General features: G+C 48.8%; 1 long non-coding RNA gene across 1 annotated transcript; it reads right to left on the reverse strand.

Annotated features, from left to right (window-relative positions):
- Positions 1 to 440: 440 nt before the first annotated feature.
- On the reverse strand, positions 441 to 2,646 carry LOC121067667. The gene is made up of 2 exons (XR_005818373.1): positions 2,074 to 2,646; positions 441 to 727 (listed from the first exon to the last, which is right to left on the reverse strand). It is a non-coding gene; the product is annotated as an uncharacterized LOC121067667 (long non-coding RNA).
- Positions 2,647 to 24,996: the final 22,350 nt, after the last annotated feature.

Raw genomic sequence — 24,996 nt, forward strand, 5'->3', positions numbered from 1 at the left:
CTCATGAATAACTTCATCTTCTGTTCAAGCATCGAATGCCTTTGAGCTTAAGTAGGCTCTACACTTATTTTCAAAAGCATAGTGCTCTTTCCTTCTTTGCTGTCTGCTGTAGAAGTTACCAGTCTTTCTTTCTCACCTTCACTACCCCAAAACCATGGACCCTGCTCTACACTCATTGCTCTCAGAAGCATTCTCAAGGAACCAGGTGCAACTGGTTTCCCATTTAGGATTTACTGATTTTACTATGTATTTCAGGATTGAAAATCTCTCTAAAATACGTGGATCCTGACTTTTCAAATTAAATACTTCTGGACCTTTCCTTTGCCACCCACAGTGTGGATGTCTCATCTTGCCAGTCAAAACCTATGTTAACATTTGTGAGACTGTCACATATATTGTGAGAATATCAAGTAAACAGGGTGAAATCTTACAGTTCATAATAGGTACAGCCTGTAATGAGGGCTAACAGCACTTGTTAACTCCAATGGCATCACGGTTTCACCAATGAATCCCAAGCCCATTACGGCTATGGCCTGTATTACTGGAGCACTAAAAAGGTGCAGACATTTCACAGGGTTACGTTGTTCATGGACACAGGAAAAGATGACTCTTCTCTCAGCAGATTTACGGCTTAAAACACTCCCTCCTCTCATTTTCTGTTTGCTGGTGGTGGTGGTTGCTTGTTGTTGCCTAATTTTTCACACATTCAGTGGTTCAAGGTTTCTTCCTAAAATGCAAATTGAATAGTTATGGGTCAGACTTAAGAGAAGCAGAGTAGCCTAGTGGATAATTCCTACTGTATAAGAGTCCAAAAAGCAAGAACAACTTGTTTTACACAAGAACTGCTTAGAAAAGAATCAGAATCACCTGGCTAAAGAAATACAGGGAAATAGCTCTTCTTGTGCAAACCAAGGCACCTGGGGAACTTCCCTGCCTGATCTTATCCACCACTTTGCATTAAACCTCTAATTTGCAAAGGAGCTGTGCAGAAGCACTTAGGTATGACAGTAATGATTGCAACCCTGAAAACTCTGGCTGTAGGGAGGTGGGAAAAGCAAAAGAAGTCATGCTCAGTGCTTGAAGCTAGTGATGCCTTTCAGTATGTGGGGCTCTGAGCACCTGCAACAAGGAGCCTGGGAGAAGAGCTAGCTTAGCTTAACATTTGAGCTAAAGATGAACATTATTTCAACAGGTGTAATCCTACAGTCCTCTCTGTCTGCTACATCAAATGAGAAAACTGATAGGCATTTAATGAACCTCATCCTAACCTGTGTGGAATAATCTTCCAGCTAATCTTCTAACTGGTTTCCATCCATCTAGCAACAGCGGTGCTTAAATCTCTTGTTTGCAGTTTACTAGCTGCAGATTGTAAATGTTTTATGAGCCGCTGAGCTTGCAGCATTACTATTTTATTAGAATGTTGAATATCTCGTGTTCATTGCTGTCTTACCAGCAAATTTTATCTAAACAAAAATTGCCTCCATACTTCTTGTGAATGACAATTCGGTAGTCTGATGGATGCTATTGCTTCAGCTTGTTCTGCATCAACAGTTTGAAAATAGCCCCTCTGCCTTGCTGAGATGCAACAGTGCACCTGTGCTAATGCCAATAAAATACATTCACATTATGAATATATCCAGTTTGGTGTCTGAAGAAGTGACAGAGGTCCTGTCAGTCTCTGGTCCCAGTGCTAAGCACATGTAAATGATTCTTCATGGTGAGATGACTGTTAAGGGATGTAGGTTCCTCCTCCAGTTCTGGATCAGGGAACTGGGACAAAAGAGCTGCATCAGCCTGAAAATGAAGCTCTACAAGGATGACACAGTCAAAGGAGTGGTGTGGGCAGTAATGCACCCAACCTGCCAGCATGGCCAGCACCCCACCCTCTTTCTCCACAGCCGCGGTCACCCTGCCTGCCACAGTTTCCCCACTCAGCTACAAACTAAGCGCTCCCATATCTCCTACTTCCCCTTCCTGCTGCCTCCCCTTCTCCACCAGCATACTCTCAGACCTTGCTGTACGCCCCATACCCTCACCTCCCGCTGCTTCCCTCTGTGGGACCTGCTCACTCACCCTCCTGTTATCCAGGCCATACTCTGCACTGTCACAGAAACAGCTTCTTGCTGAAACAAACCTATTCAAAAGCAAAGTAGAAACAGTGTTTGGGCTGGTTCTGGTTCCCTTGCAGCTATCAAGTTCCATTTTCAGTGTTAGTAGAAGACCCGTGCGAGGCTCTTTGCCTATTTCACATGGCAGTGTCCAGTCTGGTTTCCAAGCAGAAGTTAAAAATCTGCATGTAAGCAGTTGGGAACTTGCTGAACGGAGCATCTCTGTGATTCACCCAGACCCACAGTGAGTACCAGGCAATACCAGCAGTATCCGTACACTGCAATCTGCATACACTAGCGACACATTTTCTCCAGTGACAGAATTGGAAGCCCCTGGTGTACGTGGGCCCACTGCAGCGCGAGGACCAGTCCCGAGGTTTCGATGCACTTTGCTGAATTTGCAGCTTCCCAGGCACCGCTGAGAGACCAGGCTGCTACTGCCATCCAGAGCTAGCTACCAGTACATCCCGTGCAAGAACCGCTACTTTTCCACCTGCTTTGCTCCCTAACCCTCTGCCTGGTCAAACGCCTGCCTGGATTTTCCCCCACCCATCACCTTCACCGCCCTCAGCATCGCCGTTTTGGGGGGGCTGAGCTCCGCAGCGCTCCCCCTCCCCCGGCACCTAAGGGTGCTCCCGCAGCGCCCCCCGCCGGCAGCGCCCCCTCCCCGGGCTGCCGGGGGGCAGAGGGAGCAGCCCCGGCCCCGTCAAGGCCGAGGGGGGGCCGGGGATGGTGCCCCCCAGGAGGGCCGGGCTGCCCCCTGCCCGTGCCGGGGGAGGGATGCGGCTCCCCCGGGGCGTGGGTGCCCGGCTGGGCTGCGAGGCTGTGCAGAAGCACCAGGTGCCTCGAAGTGCGCTCAGCAATGCAGCTCTGTAGGTGCTTTGTTCTCCTGTGGCGGGGGGAAAACCCTTTCCACCCACTCTCCAGACAAAGCCCCTGCAAACGAGGAAAAACACCAAGGGCCAACTTCAAGGAAACGCTTCCAGCTGCTGCTGTCTTTATTAAAAGGAGTAAAGAAAGACACAAAACCAACCAACCAAACAAAAAAAAGCCCTTTTAGCTCCTGGGGGAGTCTCCAGCTATTAAAACCACACGCCCATTTAGCTCCCAAACGAAGTCTTTCATAATTGCGAGCAAAGCCCCCAGCTGAACCAGCCTCTGAGTGCTTCTCCCCACCTAGCCCCCATGTGCTTGCTGTAAGACTGACTCCCAGGCGCTGCTCTATGGCCGAGGTTGCACAAGAGCCTGGTGAGTGCTACAGCTAGCCCTGCGTCCTGCTGCCTGCTGGAACCCCGGCCCTGCTCTCTGCAGACTGAACAGGGAAGCCAAGTATGTAAGAATTAAGTCCTTAGAAATTTTAAGTCCTTAGAAACTGCATGGCGAAAGGCAGCGATGCAGCTGACCAAGGGGCAGGTTCTTGGTATGCAAAGAGGTACAAGGGAGCTCTGTTTGCAACAGTGCACCCGAACAGAGCTGTCTGACTGCAATCCCAACTTCTAGACAGAACCACCACCACTTGCCAGATGCTGGACAAGGGCAGCACAGTCGTAAGTCCCCTAGAGGGAAGGAGGCAAGAAGCAGAGCTCTGCAGGTGCTGGATTCATCTTCCACAAGCTGAATTGCCTTTTACCAGCAAAGTGCACACTACATTGCTTGGATTGCAGTGGGGAAACACGAAATAATCTGGTTAACAGAATGTGATTCTCTGGGGAAACCCCACAGAGTTCTTGACCAGTCTGGGAGCTCTGGTGAGGAGGGGAAAGACCTCGCTTTCAACAGTGGCTTGTCACCAGCAGCAAGGCCTCAGCAGACACAGTACCCTTACAGCTGCCTGGCTCAGATCATCGGGAAACCTCTGATAAAACTGCTGCAACACCCCTGCCTCCGCAGTGTCACGTTGGGCTGAGAGGAGAAGCAATTCTGATGCTACGTGCGGGGATTTCACCCTCCCGCAGGGCCCTGGTCCGGCAGGGTGGTGAAGGCCTGGCTGCTCAGAGCTGTGCCAAAGCATAGCACTTTGGCACCGTTCGAATCACATGCTGTTGTGGTGCTGGATTTTCATGTGTGGCTCTAAAAAAGCTCCTGGTCTGACAAGTTGCTTAGGTTTGGGGCTCCACATAAAGCCAGGGCTGTAGCCCCAGCCCCACTGCCTGTGGGGTCATTGCAAATAATTCTGGACCTGCAGTAACCTTAAAAAAATGCGAGAAAGGAGCTTGCAGATTTGGGCAGCTTGGGGGCGTGAGATAATATTTCCTGTGAAGGAAAACAGAACTTCTGTGAGCAGTTAGAAGACCATTGCATTTTTTTTTTGTTTTGTTTTGTTTTTCTGTGAAAGGGGGGGCTTCTGCCTGGGTAAAGTAATTTTTTATGACCACATATTTCAACATGTTGTTCGTGTGTTCATGTGAGCCCACATCTGGTATCCCAAAGCAGCCTGTGGCAGAGGCAGCACTGTGCAGGGGGCATACGATAACAAGATGTGTGAGCCCTTATAGATCAGGCTGTGAGGACTGGTTTGTCAGACAGTGACTGTCATGGCACAAGGATGTGCCCGGCCTGCCCTGGGGACCCTGTGCTGCCAGGCACCCACATGCACACTCTGTGCTGACTCTCGAGGATTTCAGGAGCTGCTGAAGGCTCCTGAAATGTCCCCATGGTGCAGGACGCCGGTATCACACCGCGATCCTGGTGCTGTGACGTGCCATCATCTGCCACCCCAGCTCCCTCTTTCATACAGGGCTGTGACCCAAAAGCAGCAGGGGATGTCAGCACAGGACCCCAGCTGTGGTCCTGCATGGTCTGAAGGGTTCTGTCCACCTCCAGCATTGCAGGTGTGCAGGACCCAAATAACGCAGCCCAGCGGCACCAGCGCCTGGCCCAGGACTTCTCTGAGAGGGGGAGACTGTGCTGTAGGTGTCCCCGGGGCCTCTGACAGCAGAGTTGGAAAATAGGAGAAATTTCTTCTCAGGAGTGGTTAGGCATTGGAATGTGTTGCCCAGGGAGGCAACGGTGGTCTATAGGTTTCTCTGGCAGATGTGATGGTTGCTACCACCAGCAGAAAGCACAGTTCAAGGAACTGGCCAGGGTTTTTTCCAGAGTTGGAGAGGTCATGATCCTGCAAGGGCTCAGCTTCAAGCTAGTGTTGCAGGCAGGTTGGGAGGTGTTGGGAAATTTGCCATAGCAAAAGCTTCTGTAGTGATACAGTTTATTAATTGCTCTTTGCTCCAATAACAATTCCATGGCCACAGAGTCATAGTGTAGGATATTACTTGGTGATAAATGTTACTAATATAAAAGATATGATTTTCCAGCCTTCCAGCTCCTGGCAGCTTCCTTCATCCTTTTTCCTTGTATAATCTAATGTCTATGAATCACTCAAGGCTTCGCCAGTTCCTCTGAAGATAAATAGACTGGGGGTACTCTGGTGTTTGCAGTGCTGGAATGTGACAATTCACACTTCCTTTTGCCAAAGTTTCCACTTTGTGAAATCTTTGCTTTGTACATACACTCATTCGGTATGTTACAGGGCAAAAGCAAGTTATTGGCAAGTCACAGGATGTGAGAGAACAGCTTACAGCGCACAGCATGAGCTCAGGTGGGAACACACCTTATGCAAAGGGTTGTACAGTCCTGTCAGATACTGGGTAAACTTTGCAGAGAGTTTTGTGTCCTGAGCCTTATCAGTAACTGGAGGAAGGTGTTGTTTTTTTTTCCCCACCGAGAGGGCAATGCTAACATCACCTGGCCATGCCACCCCAGTGCCTTTGCTCCAAAGAACAGCCCTCATCAGTGGGCTCACACAGACTCAGGCTTGCTATGTCTGAAAATTGATGTATGCCAGGAATTGTTCATATGTCTAAAAAGGGATGTCCTGCAGGGGTGTTCAGAGAGCTGCTGGGCAACCTTGCAGGCTGCTGCTAAAACCACAAGGAGAGGGGAAAAGTAGCTTGGTGTAAGACAGGCTTAAATACGCGTGAGATTTGGGGTGAAGAAGTAAGGTGGTCACTTTCTTCATACAAATACATACCTAACATGGACTGGTCTTTGAGAGAAGCGTTTTGGTTTTCCTCCCCCAGTGTGTGACACATCTCATTGTTGTAGCCTGTCTCATAGCAGGAACAGTGGTGCCTGCTTCTGCCTGGGCTGCCTGCAGAAGAGTCTTGGCAGCTGTCTCAGTGAAGGCACTTTTGAACGCTAGGGTGAGCCAGAGAGGGTCTCCCCCAGACTTCATTTACCAAATTTACCATCACAAAAGAGCAGGCACGTTAATATCACCTAATATCACCGTAGAGCTACACAAGCACATGTTCCAGCTGCACACCGGGGAGCCGTGGGCCAGGCTGGGGACCCTGCTGTGGGATGCAGGCGTGCCATGGCTGGGGATTCGCCGCCACCACCCTGCATCCCTTCTGCGTGCAGCGAGAGTGGGGCTGGGGGCTGCTGCCTGGGCTGGTGGTCGTGCACTGGTGGTCGTGCACCAGCGGTCCGGCCAGCCAGCAAGCAAGAGGACCACGGGCACGTCTGGAAAAACTCTCACGAACCTGAATTTTCTGCCGAATTTTTGTCCACCCAAAAAAGCCCCAAGCCCCGCAGGCCTGACAAACTTTAGCATTTCCTAGATCCCTCCCGAGCCGGGTTTTCATCAGCGTGCCTTGAATTCCGGGGCAGAAAATTTTACTGCCTCAGAAACCACATTTCTCTCTCAGTTCTCCATTAGGCTAATTAATGCCACGTTACTAGATTTCTGAATTTAATTACAGCTATTTACAAGTATATTTAGAGCTCGTATGAGGAGGCCAGAACTTGTTTTGGTTGGATTTCTGTTCTGCAAACACAGAGAGGATTTGGCTGGCGCAAGAACGAAATAAATTGAGCAAGGATGAAGGGGAGGTGAAGGGTTAGAAAAACGGTTGCTTTTTAGGATGCAATTTAACTGAGAACTGAAGTACACGCTTTAGTCCATCCCTATTCAGGCCCACATTCAGAAAAGCAATTAGGCACTTAATTAACTTCAAGCACACGGGCTGTTAAGCATGTGTCTAAGTGGTTTGTTGAAAAGGGATAGCATTAAAAGCATGCTTAAAATTAAGCACATACGCTCAGCTAATTTCCTTGCCAGCTAAGCACACTTTCTAATCGTAATGGACCAAATTCAGCAACGGCAAAATGACATAATTCAGAATTACAGCAAGGTCAAACCTGGCTTGTGGATTCTCGTCCTTTGAGATAGCAGGGAACTAAGCTTGGGAGCAAATAAATGAGACAGCACTGTAAACTGCCACCACAGCACACTGAGGTGGTTTCTTGTGTAGGGTATGCACAGGTATTTATGGGAGCAGAATACGTCTTTCCCATCTCATTAACATTTTCAAGAAAAATTTTCTGCTCCAGGACACAGGTAAAAAGTCTAAATGGGAATATTTCTGCTCAATGAAAAAAAAATAAAATAGAAAAAAAAAAGACTGAGTTTTATACTTACATTTCAAAGCAAAATTGCTCAAAATGAGAAAGATTTTTTTTTTCTAAGAAAAACATTAAAGGCAATCAAAAAATTTCCATCAAAGATTATAATTTCTCTCAAAATTGTACTGGGAGAAATTGATTTTTTTTTTTTTTAATGAAATGGGCATTCCATTAAGAAAAGTCACTAATTTTCCTTAAGTTCTATTTTTCACTTATGCTAATTAATAACTGGAAAGAAAAAAAATACGAGCACTGGAACACACTGTCCCTTTTGTCATCCTAATTTGGGCACCGTAACCCCCCAAAGAGTTTTGCCAAGAAAAAAAAATCCCAATTCACAAATCAAAATCAGGTCAGCCGAGGCACCGGATCCTATGCATTTTCTAAAATTATGTGGATACCTCCAGGCACCGATGAAAAACAATCCCAGTTCCTGAAAATGTACCGAGCCCTAGCAGGGGCATGCACACATGTGTGGGAGCAGTGGTGGGCTCCTGCCTTCCCCTTCCCTTGGTGGCAGGGGTCTGACCTGCTGGACATCCCCCAGTGGGGATGACTGTAGGGTTGAGGGGCTCTGGGTTTATTTCTCCGGCCTCGCCTGTGGTCCCCAGACAAGGAGGAGGTGTCCCCATGCGTGGGGAGCCCCAGGGGATGCCTGGCATAAGGGTGATCAGAAAAGAGGGTGAGGGTGGGGAGGAATAGACGAAATGCATGGAAACCCCACCTGGCTCGGGGATGCCCTGAGATGAAAGCAGCTCAAAAAGCCTTGCCATTTGGTTTTCTTCCCCTTCACCCCCACAGCTCACCCGGTATTTCACCAGACCTCTAGGAGAGACGTTAGGTCTATGGTGAGCTTCACCCCAAACACACACTGGCCACCTTGATGACGGCCAGTCATCTGACACTTAGACCTGACGAATAGTTTTGATTGAAATAATGACTCTTTCTGGCAATTTGGAGTCATGTCAGAAGCTGAGCGAATATGTCCCCTTCCGAGAACAGATACTGCTTCAGGTCCTCAGCACGGAGCTTCAAACTCCGCTTACCTTGATCTTCGTGTGTGTCTTCAGTAAATGAAAAAAAATGAGTGTATTTTTTAGCACTGCCAAAACTAAATGTTGATATATCCCTTCTTCCATCTTGAAAAATCTTTGCATTTTACCCCCAGAAACAGGCCTGGGCATCTGTTTTTGTAAATTCCCTGGTTGTAAGAACACAGATATCGCAACTCGTAACTTCTGAAGATCTAGGAAACTAATTTCCCAAACCCAGTGAGATTTTGGTTATAGACTTTTGTAACCTTTTATTAATACTTTACGTGATTTCACTATGAAATGGAACCTGTGATATTAGTAAACACAACCACAGTTCCCAAGACAGACCGTGACTTTGGGGAAAGGCAATTTTGCTCATGCTTATTAACAGGGTATAGCAGCAAACTCAGCGCTTGAGTCTCACCTGCTTTACCAATGCCTGCAGACTCACAGATCTGCATGGGTAAGTGAAGAACTGTGCCCTACAACTGTGTTTCCTAACCCTGCTCCCAGGAACAAGGTCAGGCATTCATTGTTACTATGATTATTTAGGGTATAAAAGTCAAGCAGAACCTGCAATGAGATCATATATTGTCCCGGTTGGTTTTCAAAGGGAGGACACTGGTTTTGAGACGTGCCTTAGTGTCAGTGTTGTCCCAGTTGGTCACACTTGAAATCCCCTGGAATCACTCAGCAATGTTGTGCAGCCATCGGGAAAGTCGGGTAATTCCAGCATTCCTGAGACACGCTGTAGTAACATCTTGGCTTCGTCTAAGAATATTTACAGGCCTGCTAAATGTTTCCACAAACTTTTATGGAAAGCACAAGGCTCAAATTTGAGTGAACAAACATCGTTCTAATCCAAAAATAACTGAAAAATATGTTTTCTTTTGTTAATGATTAACACAGGAAGCTTTTGCTTCTCTGATGGTAAGCAATGAAACCAGAAAGTAAAAGAGATCTAATCATAATTCAGAACTGTTGAAGGACAAGGTCAGAAACCTAATGGCTATCACTATAATGTCCTTAATTTCCTTTGAGCATTCCCTGGGAAATTCTTAGGATGATCCCCTTGCTTGAAAAGTACCACATTTCTGATGGCATCAAAAATGGCAGCTGGGTCTTGGTAGGAAAATCAGCTCATGGTTTATTTAATACAATAGTGGTCACATACGTGGCTGGTGTACGAGACAGCTCTGAGTCAAAAATAATTTTACGTATTTTTTTACATGAATCTCAGACACACACATACACAAAAGCACATATGTATGTTCCTTCTTGAAATTATTCTTTCTGTAAGGCGGGAGCTAGTAAGAGTTTTAGACTTAAGTGAAAATATAATTTTTCTGTGCTATCAGATCATATATGTATTTAGATTAACAGATGGATTTGCAGCTAGAACACATTTATAAAATATTCTTTACAAGGGAAAGTGGTTCCCAACAGGTCCTTAAAACTTTTTGCTCATTATTGCTCTAACGATGGTAAGGGGGGAATTCTTGAAACAAGCAATTGCCTCTTCCCCTTTAAGTGGTGAAATTTATGACAAAATTTCAGCAATGTGAAAAAAAAAAAAAAAACAACAAACTGTCTGTCTCTAAAGGAAGTGCTGAAACAGAGGTTATTTTCTCACTGGCTTGAAAAGCTGGCTGCAAGCACTCACGATTTCAGTAATACTGCAGATCTGCAGCTCAAGCTGCAGTGGCACAAAGATACAGGACAAGCATTATTTTCTTTCTTTCTGAGAGAGCTTTGTGAAGAAGGAAAGGGCATTCTTTCTTCCAAGTTCTTATAAAGTGTTCTTCCCTATAGGGAGAACAAGTGAAAATACTCAATGCACAACATAGATACTTCTTAGTTTCAAATCTGTTCAGAAGGCTGTATGTTAAAGCAGAAGGCCTCCACCTTAGGACAAAATGGCATCGGTCATTTTGCTCCCCAGTCCTTTCCGTCAGCATGATGGACGCAATGCAGGATGTCCCTGGCTGTTCATTGCCAGCCTCATGCGAGGTTAAACCGGTGCAAATTGCGCTGGTTTGCCCTGGAGTGTCTCCAGGAGAAATCACCCTCAAATTTATGCTACTATTTTTGTGTGAATTGTTTGCAATGGAACCAGGAGTTTACCGTGTACTTTTGTGCTCTATTGCCGACATAAAGGGAAGTAACAAACTTCCACTACTTATTGGCAAACTGAATAGAAATATCAAAGGGGAAGTCCGAGATGCTTTTTTTTTTCCCCCCTTCAAAGTCATTACTTCATAGCCCAAATAAACAAACAGCTTTCAGAGAGACAGCCAGTGATTTGCCCAGGGATGAAAGCACATCTCTTGCCACAGCAAATGCACGAGGTTTGATGTGGATTTTTTAATGGTGCCCTGCAGTGCCAGGACACTTGCCTTTCAGCTCTTTGGGAGGCTTGTCCTTGAAGAAATGCACAGTCCTTCCTTCACCCTTTCACCCTTTTGTGAGCACACCAGCTCACCGGAGCGGTGGCAGGCACAGAGCTGCGCCGTGCTGGCTGGTGTCTGCTGCAAAACCCCCAGTGACTGCAGCAAGGCAGCGCAGCACCCTGAGTATGCAGTACCCGGGTGGTATCTGTGGCCACAGGGCAACCGCTGTGGCAGCGAGAGATATGAGCCATTCCTAAGGCTGCAACCAGTCCTTTTGATGGCTAAAAAGGGAAAGGAACAAAATGATTGTACCTCTGGGGAAGAAAAGGGTTGATCTAGGTAGACAAAGTGCAGGCACAGAAAATTGTTTGGGCTCCGACAAGCCAACGCCAGAGAGCCAGTCCCTGCCAGCATGCAGGGTAAGTGTGCATGCACTCCCCTGCTCTCCCAGCTCACAGCTGGTTTATGAGCTTTTCCTGCCCGGTGTGGTAGTTTAGGTGGCAGAGGAGCAGCGCAGACATCTGTGCACGGCGAGGGAAGGAGCGAGGGTGGTGGCCAGGTCCTGAAGCACTGCTGCGGGGTGGATGAGCAGGACCTGGGGCCCTTGACAGTCATCCACCTTGGCAGGATGGAAAGCAGGCTCTGGGTTTAATGTTTCCTCTTCAGGTCTGCAAATCCCAAATCCCAGCCAAAGGGCAGCGCTGGGATCAGAGAGCAGTCACATGAGGACATTAGTCTTCTCGTGGATCTGCAAGCAGAGGAAGGTAACTGTTCTCCAAAAAAAATCGAGTGATAGCTTGTGTGGAAGGCTGTGCCTAGACACCTGATAACAGGGCACTTCTCGTGCCTGCTTTGCCCCGTTCCCCTTGGCACACCAAATAGCTCACCGAAACAAACCCCGTGCTGCTTGCAACAGCCCAGCTTTTTGCAGGGAGACCCAGGGACCTGTCCCAGAGGGGCTCCCCAACGCCCCCCACCGCGCTGCCTCCCGGGGGGGCTGAGGGGAGGGAGCAGTGAGGTCCCTGAGGCGCTGCCCGCTGCTCCACCTCCAGCGTGGCTCCACCATGAGCTGGCAACAGCCCTGCTCAGAACAGCTCATACTACACCGAGCACCATACACCGGCCCAGGAACCACACTTAGCACTTCTCTGCACTTCTGCTCTCAGCCCCCAGCACGGCTCTTCATGTGTTATGCTGCGCCCTGACATACATCTCAGCTCTGGGCTTTCTAGGAAGAAGCAGCTGGCAACAGTGAAACCCCAGCTCGCTGGGGGGCACGCTGGCTCTGCTGCCTGGGGAGATAAGAGTTGAGCGAGCAGGAGGGTGGGTTGGTTGGCTGAACTCCCACAGCAGCTTTGGGAGGGGTTGCTCATAGGCTTCTGTGCAGAAACTGCATTTATTTGGGGGTGAGAGGCAAACTGAAAGGCTTTCCATTTCCCAAGTGCTGGGAAGGCACAGTTAGGGAGAAAGGTTTTGGAAAGCTCACGAAGGGGCTCTGGGCTTTTCCTACCCTTGTCTGGGGGCTTGCCCAATACCTGGGCACCTTGAGGCTCAGTAAGAGCACATCTTCACCTCTCTTGAGCCTGGGTTTGGTGTTGGGCACCAGGATTTGGCTTGAAACTCTCTCCAGAATCAGACCAGGAACCAGCACGGAGCGCAGGAGGGTGAGCACCTGCTCGATGAGCCCTGGCCACAGGGACAGGGGCCACTTGCCCCTCGCACCTGCAGATGCCTCCTGCGGCTGCCCCTTGTTGGGTCAGTTACAGCAGCCCCACTGGGGTGCTCGCACTGACCACGCTATTGCCAAGGCAAAAATGCCTAGCCAGGAACCACCATCTGCAAACAAACTGTTGGCAAACTAAAAAGCAAAGTGCCTTTCCTATTTCTGCACCGAACCCAAGCTATGTTGTCATGTCATAAACCCAGCTTCTCCAGCAAGCACATGCATTTCGGTGTTGTATGGGGCTGTTGCTTAGACACTCGTACTAAAATATGTGTGGAGGCTCATGTTTGCTAACTGAGCATTTTCCTCATTTCTGCTTCCCTCTTACAACACCCAGCTGGAAAAAAAAAATAAAAAATAAATAATAATAATAAAAAAAAGAGCAAAGTGCAGTTTGTAATAGGCCCTTCCTGGAGTTTCTCACAGCTGAAATCCAACCAAGTGTCAATGCTGTGTTTAGGAAGAGGATCCCCAGACTTTCCCGGGCTGTGCTGGCAGCAGAGTTAAATGAGGGCAGTGAGGCACTGCTCAGGGGCAGGAGGCACCGGCTGCTCGATGCTGCTGCTTCCCCAGTGCCTACAGGGACAGTGGCCAGCATCTGAGCCCATCTCTGTGCTGGATGGCCTGGGGCAAGGCCATGCATGGCCGGGCAGGAGGTGAAGCCTCACTCCGTGGGGATGAGCTGGGGCCACTGCCAGAGCAGGGAAGGGGATGCAAGACCTCTCCATAAGTGTCCCCATTACCTGCCTGGCTGTGATCCTGTCTGGAGGCACCAAAGGCAGCTGCAGGGCCTCCAGCAGCCTTCACGCCCCCGTGAAGCTCACTTTTGTGTCTGTCCTGCTGCATTACAGGGGCCATACCTGTAAGGAAGCAGCTCGATTTGATAGTATGTTCTGTTAATAGAACCATGGGGAAGAACCATAAAACATCTCCTTTCCCTTTGATATTTGTGACTGTGGAGCATGTCAGCTGTAGGCAGTAAAATAATAATAGCAATGTTGAGCATGTGGCAAACAAACAGCAAACCTAAGGTTTCTCGCCACGGGCTATGTAGCCTCACAAGCTCAGCCAGACATGCTTGGCCAGCACCTGCATGCTTTCTTTGTTGTTGCTGCTATTATATACCTGAGTCAGTCAAACTCGCAGGGAGCTGATTTGCAACTGGACAACGGCTTCAGACCCTGCAGAAAAGAGCCCTGTCTCGCATTACAGCAATCACGCGTCTCCCCTCAGATGTGCGATGTTCAAAGTGCTGAGAGTCCTGGACTTTCCCAGCAGATTCCTCTGGAATGTAAATAATCTTCAGATCCCCGACCAGGTGCCAGCAGACTCCTTGAGTAGCTGAAGGGGAAGTCCTCATGACATATTCGCACTAAATAATAATAATAATAATGACGGTGATTATTTTCTTTGTGGGGGTTTTTGTTTGTTTGTTTGTTTTCCTTGAGGCAGGGTGTTAGCTTGGGAAAAAACAAAAGCTGTCACTTGAGAATGTTACTGAGAACTGGTCAGCTTAAGTTAGGATTTGTTGAATATTGGTAACACAGAGGTCTGCGCCATGATGCACTGGCAAAGCACGGGAATGTTTTCTTTGGCTTCAAGTGGAAATTTGAAGCAGATGTTTTAAATAAAGACCCTGGCACCACAGGTAGCGAACACTTCCAACTACACGTGTCTGCACTCTGGAGATTAAGAAAGCCACGTGCAGCAGCTTTGGCTCTTTTTTTTTTTACCCTGTGCTCAGAGAGAGGACTCTCAACATCTGGGCTCTAGTCTCAGTTCTGGCACAGCCTTCCTGGATGACCTTGGGAGAGCCATTTCATCGCTCGGCCTTCAGTTTCTCCATACGCAAAAACAAGGCCACAAGCCTCCCTGGCCAGGCAGGTTGAGCCCAGCTGCAGAAGGAGCCGTAGCAGTGGGCAGGGACACAGCACTGCAGTCCTTATCGACACTTTCAAACACAGCCATGAACACATTTACATTGGCACTGTTCCTTTGGCAAGGGTGGGCGTGCTGTGCATGACAGAGGCGTGCTGTGAGCAGCGGGGGCAGCAGGGACAGGGTTAAAGCAGTCCTTGCCAGCTCTGTTCCTGCGTCCCCTGCAAGGGCAACAGAAACACCGCCTGAAAGATATGTTGGCTGGTGCTGAAGTACGCCTTGGGAAATTCTTTGAATGTCTGTCTCTATTGTAAAACTTGCCAAGCCTCTGTGTCTTTAATTCAAGCGTGCGTTGTTCATCTCTTCCTTTTTTTCATTTTCTTTCCCTCTCCGAGCGCTTCCTGTGGGCCTCTCGGCTGTTTCTTCCTTTTACCTCTCCATCCCACACCGACTTCTCCTTTTTCCAGTCTCTCCCGGTTGCCCAGCTGGCAGCCCTTCGGAGCCAGAAATCATGTTCACGTTGCACCATGGCCCGTCCCCAGGCGTCATGGTCGGGTGTCCTGGACCAGGAGCCCCCTTCGTTGGGTCCGGTGGTGGGGGACAGCAGCACGGTCCGTGGGGAGCCGTGCCCCATCTCCCCTTGGCGAGCAGGGCATGCATGGCATTGGGATGATGGGCCAGCAGGTGACTTTTCGCCAAGTGGGGCCTTCGGCAAAGTGTGGCCCTTCATCCATAAAGCAGCTCCCAATGGAGAGCTGTTGGATGCCCCGAGTCCTGCTGCAGTGCCACCAGGGACCACAGGGCTGTAAGAGCCCCCAGCTCCTCCTGCCCCTCACAGGGGGTGTTCAGGACAGCAGGGTGGTAGCTGAGCCCCTGGTCTGGGCAGCGGGAGGGAGTGCAGCCCTATGGCACAGGGAAATTGCATAAGAGGCTGCAGCAAGCTTGCAAGGCCAGGGTGCCTGCCCCTGGGCTGGGCAGGGCAGGTAGCAGAAAATATTCCTGCCTGTGCCAAAGGTGCGACTCCTCCCTTGTGATAGATGAGTGCAGGGGGAGCCCTGCCAGCGCTGCTGTGAGGGCAGGGGGGAGCAGAGCAGCCCAGGTGAGGCATCCGAGCAGGATAGCCAAGAGGCAAGATCCAGATCTCACAGCTGGAAGGGTTTGTGGGATCGCTGCTGCTGCTGCAAAGGGCATGGGAGCTGCAGCTAGGCACTCAGAGCAAACCCGAGCTCCATCCCACTGGGACGGGGCAGTGCCAGGCAGCTGCAGTGTGTCAGACTCTGAAAAACTGCCAGAGATGGGTTCTCATTTTTTTTTTTCATTTTGCAATTATTTTTTTTTTTCAAGCGAAAGAGTTCTTTGCTGCTGAAAGAAAGCACAAACAAAAGAAAAGCAGTCATGAAGGGACATAGGAGGAAGCACATGACAAGGCGTGATGGGCCTTAACACAAAATTTCTGTTTTTGAAGTGGCTTAATATAATCCTGAAAAAAAATGTCCTCATTATTAGGAATTATCTTCTTGCTGTCCTTAAAGACATCCAGATTTTAGGGGCAGCAGAGCAGGCTGGTTCTCTGGCACCTAACAATGGTATATCACTACCAGATCCCAGATATATATCCTGTTATATCCACTGGTATTCAGCCCTGAGATCAGACCGTCCCTGAGCAAAGCTCTTTCTGCCTGTGCTGCAGAAAGTATTTCATTTTCCAGAACACAGAAACTGAAGCAAAGGTTTCCTGTCATCAGGAGAGAAATATTTTTATGAATCTAGAATCATGACTGCAGGAGCCGAAGGGAGGAAAATCATACCAGCATGAAGTCCATCCAGGAGGTGTATCAGATAAATAACTGATAAGTACATGCAGAAAGATCAAAGTCTCCTTCTGTGATGAATAACCATGATTCACACAGCTGGGAGGTGCAAAGAAATGACTCTGCCTAGCTAGCTATCACTTGTTAGCCAGAAAGAAAGCATTTCTGTACGCTTACTTTAAGGTACCCCTTTTGTTCCACCGATGTTTAAAGTACTACCCTGTAGCAATCGAATGGCAGGTGAAGAAGGAAGAGGAACAGCGTGTTCTTGACAGAACAAATAAGTCACAGTTCCCTCCGACTGCCAGAAAGGGAAGTAAGCACAGCTGGAATCACAAACAGAGCCAGGGGAAATCACCGCTTCGCTTCCACCCCCCCCTTCTCCACCTCGCATGGCGGCAGGCCTGCGTGCACTGAGGCTGCAGGCCGAGGGGGAAAGGACGCACGTGGGCCTTCCAGCTCATTCTGGCAGGCCGGGGGCTTGGAAAAGCAAAGCAGGGTGAACTTTGCCTTCGCTGTGTCCAAGATCAAAACCCTCTGGTGTTTCCGAGCTGCCCAGTATCTGGGAACTCACGTTTCCCCACTGACTGTGGCTGAGGGATTTCCCAAAGCACGGAGGGGCCTGCAGCAGCAACCCCCGGGGCTGTGATGGCCGCTGGTGGCCCATCCCACACAGCCACCAGCAGCCTCCACTATTTCTTTCCACCCCCAGGAAGTCACAGCTGCCTCCCAGGCTCTCTCTGCTCCTTTCCTATGCTCCACTCACTCCACCCCCATCTCCACGTGTCTCAGGACCTCCAGCCACCACAGACTAAGGGTGGTGTGCGTGGTCCAGCTCCCCTTCCTTTCCCTCCTGGCCCCCATTCTTGCCTCCTTCTGCTGCTCTTTCTAGAGAGGAGAAAAATCACGTGGGAAGTTAATGGGGGAAGATGAACAGGGCTGCACTTTGGTTATTGCTGCACTGGGGAATAGTGATGAATGACCTTTGCACTTCTGAGCAAGGCAGGGAGTTTTGAGGCCCTGCTGAACAAATGTTAGTGCTTTCATGTGTCCTTCAAACCCCTTCCTCTCTGCAAATTTAATTCCCTTCCACAAGCAAAGGGATTGTGACAATTGCTGCCCGGTTTCCTTCACATGCTCAGGACTGGAGGTGATGTTTAAAAGCCCAGAAGCACGGATGCACATCCAGTTGAACTGGTGGTGCTGCCAGGTGAGGGGGGATGGTCCTGGCTGGCAATTTTTTTTCTCAGGCCTCCGGAGTGCAGAATAAATCAAAGCACAGCCTGCGATGCTCCGTGCCACCACACAGGGTCTCTGGAGGCCTGAGCAGCCCGGGGAGAGATATCCAATTGCTCTCCCGGATAAAGCCATCCACACTAGCTGTTTTGTAGCAGAGAGGAGGAAAAAAAAATAAAAAAATAAAAAAGTGCGTTCACAGCCTTGCTTTGGTGCCGGCTGTAAGCCCCTGTATCTGGGTTCAGCACCAGATCGGTGTCAGCCTGAGGCACTTCTGAGAACACTGAAGAGCAAAATGAAGATACAAGAGGGGGTAAAAATGGTCCCAGTTTGGGCCCCACGGGTGGCTTCTCCACCCCTTGCTGCTCCCTGGGGAAAAGCAGGCATGGACAGTGACATGGGCAGGAGCTGAAGATGATGCACACCATGAAATGAAGATCAGATGACGGGAGGCAAGAGGCTAGCAGCAGGGCTGCGAGATGTGCAGCACTGCTCTGTGATGGAGCTGGGACCAGGCTCTCGTTCATCACCCAAGCGGTGCTGAGCCCCTGGGCCTCAGGCACCTTGGCGTCCTCAGCATGTAAATAAAAGTGTTTATTTTATGTTTATTTCATCCCCAACCACACACGCCCTGCTCGGCTCCCATGCTCCCACCCATGCAGCAGACAAGATGGAGGGTTGCTGATACCATCTGCTTTCAGGCACCTGGCTGACGTGGCAGCCCAAAGGTGGGAGCCTCCGCACCCTGCACCATCAGAGGAGAAGCAGTGTTGAGCCCCAGGTCCTGTTTTCTCCCCCTGAGCGGGCGGCTGGTCTCCCAGGCCAGGCTGCCACCACCACGAGGAGGTTTCTCGGTGGGTAATGCAAACAGCCTTCTGTGCACCATGCCCCTCCGGGGTGGCATTTACCACTAATGGAGAAGGGGAGGAGAGAGCTTCTCCCTTCTTTTTCTCCACTTTCCAGCCTTATTTATTCATTGCACACCATCTGCTTACACCCCATTAGTGGCACATAGGTATGGCCAGCAACCTTCCCCTTGCCCTTACAGCCTGGGATGAGTGGTTCCCAGACATCATGTGGACACAGGGTGAGAGACAGGAGCAAAAATCATTACTGCTGCACCTGGTCACGCACCCAACCCCAGACAACTGATGCCAGGAACATGCACAGGCCCCATGTGCATTCGGGAGGCTCACAAAACTCTGCCAGCACTCCCGCTGAATCACACAGTGCCGCTGCTGTTACAGGGGCAGCAGGACCTGTGCCTTTTCCACATGCCCAGGTGTAGAAACCTAACAAGTGCATCCACTCTGGGGTACAGGTTGGGAAGGAAAAGCTGCAGTGGTAGAGAGCCCCGGTGGGAGGGAGGAGGGACTTGTGGCACGCAGAAGCAGTGTGCAGCTGTGAGGTGGTATAGGAAGACGTCTGCAGATCAGCACTACCCAATGCTTTCAGCTTCCAGGCCTGATCTTTTTGTGACTGCTTTGGGATATCGTTTTATTAGGAACAAGGAGGGAACTGCAAGCAAAACCATTTGCAGGAGTGAGTTTGTGGAATGAACAATGTTTAGCCTAGAATTTTGGCAAACATCTTGCTTTGGAAAACTGCAGTGCCTCAACATGCTGGAGCAGGGCTTCACGTTTAGCAGGGAGATGGCTTTTGGAGAAAGGAGTTTTGCTGTTCTTGGAACAATCTGCCCAAATTTGGTCAAGCTATTAAAAGCTTTTGGAGAAATTTCAGATCATGTGTCCTCAGGAAAAAGCTCATTGGATCTTCACTGCTCGGTTCCACAAGGACTGTCTGCACTGGGCGTTTAGTACCAGGACTCAAGGCTGATGCAGACCGGCACCAGATTTAAGCTGAGAGCAGGGGTGCTAACATCCCTGGGTGCCCTGGCTCCCTCTGCGAGGTCTGGGCAGTATGGAGAAGGCAGGAGCCTGCCTGAATGCAGGCGCACCAAGCACCAAAAGTAGGCAGTGAAGCGGGTGGGACAGGTACCAATGAAAGCCTAGGAGTCAGGGCCAGACATCAGCCTGGGACTATGTGCAGTGCGTGTCACTTCTCATCTGCCAAAGGCTAACACAATTAATTGTGGTGCTACAGCCTCTTTACATAACTGTCAAGTGAATCTGCACCTGCATCTCCTTCCCATTTTATCTTCCATTGTGTGCCATCCCTTCGTCTTTCCGTCACCTCCTGTCCCCCTTCCACAATGACCTTCCCCGCTGACATTGGCGACTGTCCTTTCTCTGCCATTCTTGTAACATCAATAATTTGCTGCCAGCACCTGGAGTTGCTTAGCTGTTTATTTCTTTGTCCTCACACTGTCATGCTACCTTCCAGAGCAGCCCAGCCCTCCCCCACACACCACATTTGGTATTTAGGGCACTTGGGTTTCTTGAAGTGCTGTTCTCCCTCCAGCACTGCTGAGTCCTCACTAACTTTCATCCAGCTTTGCCCAACTTTCAGTCCACCACTACAGGTGCTAACTTACATGCTCTTATATGCTCTCTGCTCTCCCTTCCTTGTTCTCGAAGTTACCAGTTCTCCCTAACCCATCTGGAACTGCCCCTTTCTTCCATGGCAAAGACTCTCCTGGCTCACCACAGCTCCTGGTTTGCTCTTGTCTTCTGCATCTCCAGGAGTGGTCTCCTTGGGCTGAGGACAACTTCCAGTGAGTCTCTGACTGGGATGAATTCCTGCATTACAAATTAATTTTCTCATTCTTCCTCTCTGCCTTATTCTTATCTAAACATTTTTGCATGTCTAACAACATTTTTTCTTGCTCCTGCCTCCCCACCAACACAGATTCAGCTATAAAAGTCCCTTTTGCTCATGAGAGCAGTTTTTAACTGCCTTTTTTGCCCTCTCACATAGTCACTATCCCCAGTGACCCCAACCTATCTGTTCATCGCCCTGACACACTTATGCCCTCCTTACTTTGCAGTTTCTTGGGCTGGCATTACACAAGGCAGCGAGGCCAATCCAACCCCCAGGGCTGCAGGCAGGGGGAGTCTCATCTCACCCCGTCCCTCCCAGCAAGTGCCACCCCCGGTTGAGCCCTGGGAACTGCCACCTCACTGGATTTTTCTGTGGGCCAGTTCAACTCATTAACCCTGCAGAAAATGTCCTGAGGCTTTTAACTCGGCTTTTTCCTGCGGGGATTTATCAGGCTGAATTTACAATAGTGAATTGAAAGCCAGCGGGGCAGGGGAAGGGGCCGCATCTGGCTGAGAAGGGAAGGGGGAGAGCAGGCGGAGGAGCGCGACCTTCCTCTTTCAGTGGCCACAAGCTATCAGCTCGACTCAAACCACCGACTGTAGCTACACCCTCACTTTCCTCTGGCTCTTCATTTTACAAGTGTACCTCCCTCTCAAAGGACAACAGCCTCAATTTCTTTCTCTTTACCAGTTAACACCTCCAGCCTGTTTTCCCTTTAAGCTCACTGGCAAATGGATTTTACGTTAGCTTCAGTCTGGAGTCTCCAAACTCTGCTGAGTTTCTGACCACTTCCACCCTAGCTAAACCTCACAGTCAGATGCTCATTCACAGGTGCCTTGTCCTGCCCACCCATCTCCACGCAGCCAGCGGTGTTTGTGCACCATCGCCTCCAACCTTCTCCAGTGCTTTTCCCCCAGTCTCCCCTCCTCAGCCTTGGTCACCGTGGGTATCATTCAGGCCTGTAATTTCCGATGCCACTGTCATCAGAAATCTGTCCCCTTGCTTTCTCATCCAAGCTAAATACATATTACAGTGTGTTGAATACTTGAATACTTGAACGAATTCTTTCGTACCACAGTTTTAGCAGGAACGTGCCAGTTTACCCATACGGCAGACTCTCATAGTAACCTAATCATAGAAAGACTCATTTTCCTATCTATAAGGTGCACAGATTTTGCTACCATTTCTTCTAGTAGACTAAGATGCTCAAAGGCTCCACAAGAGGAACTGTGTCTTGTTGAAGAGGATCAACAGCTTATTTCATTGTGGGAAGCAAAGCTGAGTAAAAAGCCACTTATACTGATGTAACTGAATCTATGCTAGTGCTTTTAGAGGCACAACTATGTTAGAAAGAAAAACAAACAAACAAACAAAACAAACACCACAGCTTATTTCTAAATGACATAACATTGCTGGAAAGATTTTACATATAAATAGGTCCTCCCTCTGTGCCACTCCCTGGGGCAATGCCTTGCACAATATTTTTGCAGGGAAGCGTAGGATTTCTGTACAGCATCAAAATATTGAAAAAGTCCATGTACGGGCCTGACATTTTCTCTTTTTTTCCAGCCTATATTTGCTTCCCTTACTTTTTGAACATTTTGAACATTCGAACATTTAAATAAAAATGTTTTATTTCCCTGCATTTTTCCTCTCTCCATCATCATTGCAGATCCTGCTTGGGTCAGCAGAATTTGCGCATCAGTTTTAGACCAGCTGCATTATCCTTCCACAGCAGGTGGAAACCTCCCTACAGTAATAGTAATTGGAGACCTGATGAGTGATGGTGATGATGATGGGGGCTGCTGGAGAAGTGTGAGGGACTTGCACCAGAGCAGAGGAAAATCAGGATGACTTAAATGTGCTTCTGAAATGCCAGAAGTAATTCCTCAAGGCTGGGCTGAACCTCAGATGGGATCAACCCCCTTCCTGTTATTGCAGAGTGCTGGGCACTGGGGCCACAACCTGAAGCACAGGGGAAGGAAATCCTGGCAGTGCGACAGCAGCCAGGGCTGGACATGCTGCCCACTGAGCTTCTGCACAGAGTGCAAGGACAGATAATAAATCCATTTGCAGAACTGTTCACCTAAGGGGAACTGTCAAAGTCAGTGCTGTGTCCTCTACAGCGGTGCTTCTCATTTAATGTATGAATGGAAGACAAACATACAGTATAAGCTCTTGTTTCAAACTTTTTTGGTGATAGGATATTTTTTTTCAGAGCATTAGTATCTATTCCAAAATGTACATATTTGTTTTTCATCCTGAGAGAGATTCTCTTTCCTGTAATTAGAACCAAGAATCAAAGTGGACTCAGTAGGCATGAGATCTTTTCTCTCAGTGACCAGAAACCTCATGGAGGTTTCTTTGGAGGTAAGAGGCTCCAAAGATATATTTCCCCTTTCTTTTGAACCCTGATTTGGGTAACTATTGCAAGACTATGAAGGCCGACCTTCTCCTGAACATTAGTATCACTAGGAAGAAAGACCAAGAGTCATTCATATTTCAGTGGCTAGCGAAGGGAACACTGTAGGAGCTCCCTAGGAAAAAAAAATATAAAGATTGGCTGACCATTATGGTAGCAGCAGGTAACGCTCTGGACAGCTTGATTTGGGACAGCTGTATGGCTATAGAAATGGCTCATACAAGGATTGCTTGCAAGCCCATCATTTTAAGTAAAGAACGCTTATAGGTGTGGCCTCAGCAGCAATTTCAAACACCTTTGTGTCACTCTTAGAGGTGATGAAGCCTTACAGGAGGCAGGCACTGCCTGTGGCTCTGGAAACTGCTGACACACAGCAGCTCACAAGGATGGTCCCCACAGAGCTTATTATAAAAAGCCACATCATGATGGAACCAACAGAGTGAACTTCCTCAGGAGCTCAGAGAAAAGACCCAAGAGCACCTTCCAGAAAACAATGAAGTGATAAGAAGGACAAAAAGTATTTTTGCACATTTGGACAAGGTACTTTGCCAGAAAACAAAGAGAAAAGGCCACTCATTTAAAAATAAATCAGACAGGACTGTATTACAACTGGCTCCCTCCTTGCTTGCATTAGCCTCAGGGCCAGCCCTGCTGCATTTCAAAGACACCCTGCATCTCCAAAAGCTTTGTGTGCTTGTTTCATCTCAGCATCTCTTCATTGTGGCCTTCAGAGATTGCTCCCTTGGTTCATGCTGGGTTTTTGCAATGACAACAAGGGTGGAGGCCAGTTCCCCACCCGTTTCCACCCTCACTTTTAATATGTGCTCCCTAAATTCCCCATGCTGCATCTCAGCACTCCTCTGTTCTTGGCTCATGCTCCCAACCTCAACACCCAAGTCCTCTGTTTGTCCTGTGGCTAGACTCACTTAGCTGTTTCTTTCTGCAGGCTAAGGAGGCTGAGGACACCCTTCTTTGCTGAGGCAGGGAGAAGAGGTTTAGGTAGTGGACTCCATTTATCTGCCTTCTTGGCAAGTTGGGCAGCAAAGAGTTTTCCGAAAATGCTGGTAGATTACAGAGAGGAATTAAAGAGGATAATGAAGTATCTTGGCCAGGATAGGTGAAAGCTATAGTCAGAGCAGTCACTACTGCATGAAAAAGAAAGTGGATGACCAGATTTTGGCTGGACAACTGTTGGGACAGGCATCAGTCATGACATCTCTGCTCTGGCATTGTACTGATAACCAGAGGGGAAACTGTAATTGGTGTTTTCCTGGGGTGCTTTCCATCAGCTGGCAGACAGATATCATTTTTCCAGCAGAAATAAAATGCAAAGGTATTCACAAAGTACAAATCCTTGCGTATGTTTTTTTTTTCCAGTTTTTGATGCAGTGGGTTCAATTCAGATAAGCTTCTCTAGTTACTTTGTGTTAGAGCCCTAAGGAGAAGCTGTGGTCAGTACCCAGGTTCCATGGCCTAAGGTCTATGAGTCCATGTTTCAAATCTAAGCTTCTAAACTACATTTGTTTGTTTGTTTGCTTGTGTGTTTTGCCTTTTTTTTCCCCCCTGTTACAGCCCAGTTAGGACACTGTTCTTATTGACGAGCTTATTGCATGGTGAATCCCCACGGACACTCTTATTCCTGACTCACTTCAGGAAAACAAAACACAAATCCGTCAGTCCCTACCAAAGCCAGGACCCTTAAGCTGCGTTTCTTAGACATGATTATTTGTATTTACTAGCATCTGGGAGTGCCTGTGCAGGCAAGTGACTGCCATTCAGTGCCTTTTCACTTCAATTGGACAGTCCCCATTTGTTCAGATTTCTTTGTCAAAGAGCACAGTACCAGATTTCCCCTCCCAGCCAGTAGCCCAAGGCACATTTTGTTAGCTGGAGGCTGCTGTGCACGTAGATGAGGTGCCTGTTGCCCTTATTTACACTGATGCTAACCCAGCTTCTTGCCTTCCGTCTTGAAATCACTGAAGGTTTGTCTTGCTAGGGCTAGCCTGACTCTTGGGAAAGTCAAGAAGACTGGTAAAGGTGTGAACTCCATTTCTGCAAGTAAAAGCATGCTTGATGCCTTATGAAGGGGTGGGGTGCAGCCGAGTTGCTTTCATTCTGCAGGCTGGGGTTGCAGTTGCAGTTGAGTCACCCGAGCATTCCCGCTCGTCCCTGGGAGGTGGGCCAGGGATGGCCAACCTCCCCAGGCCCCC

This window comes from Cygnus olor, chromosome 3 (assembly GCF_009769625.2).
Source record: "Cygnus olor isolate bCygOlo1 chromosome 3, bCygOlo1.pri.v2, whole genome shotgun sequence".
Taxonomy (NCBI): domain Eukaryota; kingdom Metazoa; phylum Chordata; class Aves; order Anseriformes; family Anatidae; genus Cygnus; species Cygnus olor.